The sequence below is a fragment of the Austrofundulus limnaeus genome, unplaced genomic scaffold (genome assembly GCF_001266775.1).
Source record: "Austrofundulus limnaeus strain Quisiro unplaced genomic scaffold, Austrofundulus_limnaeus-1.0 Scaffold33, whole genome shotgun sequence".
In the NCBI taxonomy this organism is placed as follows: domain Eukaryota; kingdom Metazoa; phylum Chordata; class Actinopteri; order Cyprinodontiformes; family Rivulidae; genus Austrofundulus; species Austrofundulus limnaeus.
The window spans coordinates 2,564,726-2,569,464 of record NW_013952435.1 but is presented as its reverse complement, the minus strand read 5'-3'; positions in this window follow the sequence as shown (position 1 = coordinate 2,569,464).

The window sequence follows — 4,739 nt, the reverse complement described above, 5'->3', positions numbered from 1 at the left end:
ACTTAGTACGTTTGATTGCTTTTTGGGATACGTCTATTTTGGAGTTGTAGCCCCACCTGGAGAAAATTCCACCAGCTGCCACTGCTTACACTTATTTCTTCAGAATACTAGTTTTTAACATTCACTTCAATATATACAAGGATCTGGCATTTTTACCTCATCATTCATGCTGTTCAACAATCTTATTCCCTGGATTAAAGTGGATCGCTCCTTCAGGCTCGTACAAAACCAGGGTTTCACAAACATTTKGATTCCTTTTCTTTCTTTTAACAAAATTTACTTCAATGTTGGAAGGAAACACACCTTTGTGCATTCTGTACATTAACAGTAAAATATTATAATCGACCAAATCATTGAATTTTAATAATTTCAAATCATGAAACAATATATTCGATGGATGGCTGTAATTTTTTTCTAGTAATAATTCTTACAGCTCTTTTCTGTAAAATAAAAATAGGATTTATGATAGTTTTACAAGCTTTACCCCAGACTTCAGTACAGTAAATTAAATGTGGAACAATTATAGCAGTATTCAACATAAACAGTGCTTTATCATTGAACAGTTATCTTACTTTGTACAGGACTCCAATCGATTTGTCTATTTTTGTTTTTAAACCGTTTATATGATTTTTCCATGTCAGTTTTTCATCAATAATGCCTGAAGCCTCGGGACATTGGATTTAAGAGACGTTTCCTCCCTCCTGTGAGAGATCCTCTTGAAACACCTGTAAGAAAATAAACAATATTCCCCTCTGTTACAGCCTGATTCCTTCACCGCACCTGTAAATAAAAAGCACTTACCTTTTCATCTGTTTCTGTGTGAGCTTTCTGAGTTTTCGCTCATTTTGTGARGCCCCTGGTTTATGTCAGTGACACGGTGATGCCATCAATGATGTCATCMTACGCAACCTAGGTCAATAAATTAGTTATTTCATAAACTTTGGGTCGAACTCATTATTTGCCCATGCCTTTATCTGCATTGATTAAACAAAAAATAATTACCTTTTTTGCTGCATATGATTCAGTTTATCTAAACTAGTTTCTAGTTACTTCCCAAAAAATTCTCATTTTTGTCAATGAAAGTGGAAAGTTTATGGACATTTTCCAGAATTTTACAATAAGTTTTCTGCACCTTRGCATATCTTGTTGATAATTTTGCTGTGCATATTTATTTGTACATACATTGGAATATGGTAATGAAATACATTTCAGACACTTTTATGTGTGCCTATTAAGTCAATAAGTCAACAAATTGTGTGAAGTTGGCACTAAAATACAAGTTGACAGATACTCTTCTTCCCAGCATCCCAGCACTTAGCTGCAGCTTTCAGCAGGAGGGGWGAAGGAAGCTGAGCTCACATGTCTGAGTGACAGGCTGCACTGATCCCTTCTACGTGTACTGTCTGAACTGTTGCCTCACAAATGATTTTAGGTGGTGGGGATTTCTTCTGTGATTTAATCCGAGCATGTTATGATTCTGTCCCTGTCTGCCCAGATCATACCTCTGTTTAGTTTTATTATCTTATTTCATGTTCCAGTTTCTCCTCATAGTCTTGTTCCCAGCCTTACAGCTCACATCCAGCTCCTGCTCATTGCTCTCGCCCCTCCCTTCACAGAAACCCTAATCAAGCTCATTTCACTCACCTGTTTCCTGCAGTATATAATCCAGTCTCACTCTCCTGTTCACCGCCAGAACAAGTTTTACAATCATGCTGGGAAAAAAAAGTTTTGGTTGGATCATAAATCAGAAAACAACAAATACAAATCAATAACATAAATGTTAGTCCAACAATACCACTACCAGTCAMACATCCATGGATATTTGCAGAACCATCTGTAGATCTGAAACTATTAGGAAAAAAGGAAAAACTAGTAATATAAACTCAAATACAGTCATAGATTATATTAACCAATACTATGGATATCTTCAAATACATACAGACGCATCAAAAAATACAGTAGATCAAGTCGGAGCAGCATTCATAGTCCCAGAATTCAAAGTAAAAGTAGGGAAAAGGATCAGTGATAAATTATCAGTATATACAGGAGAAATGTTAGCAATATTACTAGCTGTTCAATGGATTGAGGATAATAAACCACTCAGATCAATAACTTGTTCAGACTCCAGCTCTTCATTAATCAGTATAAAAAATAATAGTTCGGAAAGTAGATCAGACACATTATTTGAAATACAACAAACACTGTACAGGATTAAAACGATGGGATTAATAGTGACATTCATCTGGATACCAGCACACATTGGAATAAAAGGAAATGAAARGGCAGATAAAGAAGCAAAAAAGGCTACCAAAAATAAAGTAGTTGATACTGAAATAAAATTCAGTAAAACAGWAATAAAAAGCATTATAAAGATGAAAATGAGACAGYAATGGCAAAAACAATGMGAGGAAAAAAGAAAAGGTCGATGGTTGTATAAAATTCAACAGAAAGTGGGAGAAATGAGAAATGCTGGAGGAAACAGACGGGAGGAAACAGTCATATCAAGACTCAGATTAGGACACACAGGGTTAAATAAATCATTATTTGTAATTGGAAAACATAATACTGGAAAATGTGATTACTGTGGAGAAGATAAGGATTTAGAACATGTTTTAAGACATTGCAAAAAATACCAAAATGAAAGAAATDAATTGATTAAAAGACTCAATGAAATTAAAATAAAATTAGATATCATAGAAATATTACGAAGTAATTCAAATTCTGAAACCTTTCAATTGTTATTGAAGAATTTAAGACAGACTCGATTGTATGAAAGAATATAGTTTTTTTAGAGCTGTTCCAGTCCACACTCCACATCAGTAGGTGGCAGTAATGCACCTTAACATTGTTTGCCAACCGCCAAAAAATAACTAAGAAGAAGAGTTCACCGCCYGTTTATCATCAGCTTGCCTGTGGTTCTCCAGCGTTTTCATCCATGTCTCATTTTTGCCTCTTGATCCCGACCTTGTTCTTGTCCCCTAGTTCAAAGATTCCCGCCTCAGCCCCTAACGGATTATACCTGCCATCTGCTTTACCGGTAACGACTCATGCCTTGCTTCTTGGACTCCTGCTCTTTGCCTCACCCCTGATCGGTACCTCCAGCCATCTGACCACCTGGATCTCGACCCACGCCTGTACCACGGATTATCAGAACTTGCCTTTTGGACCCAAACACTCCAACCAAACTAACGGTGATGTCACTGCACCGTGCTGCAACGCAAACCCTTCCATCAAAGTTTCTGTCTGGAGTCCTTCAACTGGAAACAGGTTAGTGGCTTTAATTCTTTGGAAAGGCCTCCTATATCGTTCTGCCACTAATCTGAATTTCCTGTGTTTAGATCTGACGAAAATCCGGTCCAAGCACTTCCTGGTTCGTTCACCTCTGCACAATAAACTTTGTAAAACTTTGTCTTGGTCCGGTGCTTATTCAGAACTCAAAACTCAGTTCTTATCAGAGCATGTGATATTGACTGCACCATGCAACTGAGACTTGATTTGAGAAACAGTTTTCAACTTGACACAAAGTCTTGACATCTTTATACTGTGACATGTTGCGGTACCAGGTATCAGTGCTCCTTCAGTAATTACTCAGTCTCTGTACACAGTTGGTGTAATTCAACTATGAAATGCAAGCTGCAAAAACMCATTGCCTCTCCAGAGGTGGTTGCATACATTACTCAAACAGAACTCTGTCAGCAGTTTAACGTTATCAATAAGCATGGAACTGTAAATATGCATACTTTCCATAGATGGGATGTAACTCATTAAATTTGGTGTACACAAATATTAAAGTAAACAGCTTCTTGTCCAAAGCTTTAAGTGTCTGACCAAATCGCTTTCAGGCTTTTTCCAGTGAACACCGACATAGTAAAATCAAGTCAGATTGTCAAAAATAGCAGATCAGAGTCTGGCCCGAGGCTAAAACTGCTGTACTGTTTCCAGGACTCTTTTGCATTCACTGTCTGTTTTGCAAGCTGCCAAAAGTTGTGATGTCAACGAATACGCTGACTGTCATCGGCCACATTGAAAAGTCAAAATGTCATGTCCCTGTCATTGTAGTTTTCTCCAAATGGGCTAATCAGAAGCCATGAATGACATCAGAGCTCCAAAGACAGCTAAGAGTAAAGGACGCAGCCTTCATATCATCAAACAAAAAGACAACAGGTCAACAATAGCCAACCTCACTCAGGCCATCAAGAAGGCTGAGCTGACATACTCAAAGGCAAATACGAGATAAAAACTGCATGTGGGAGGGCATTTACAATCTAATTCAATCCAGTTTGATTTTATTTATTTATAAAGCAGCACTTGTCTTAAGGTTTTCAAAAAAAAAAAAGTCCAAATCATGAATCCAATTTAAACCAAAACAGATTCAGTAGAAATAATTCATTCCAATTTTGTAATCAGAATCAATTTAAAATACCATATTTTCTGGACTATAAGTTTCACTTTTTCCTAGTTTGGCTGGTCCTGCAATTTATACTCCAAAGCGACTTATGTTTTGTTTTCTTGAGGTGTTTTTTGGCCATTTCATACTGACTGACATGAACCAACCCATAGCAAAAATTGTCTTGCTTATCTCTGGTTCAGTCTCATCTTATGGGATCAGTTTGAGCTTTCTCATTCGTATCATTGTGTGATCATTTGTTTCTGAGTTATTGCTCCTAAGGGTCCCTCTGTGTGTACACACACACACACACACACACACACACACACACACACACACACACACACACACA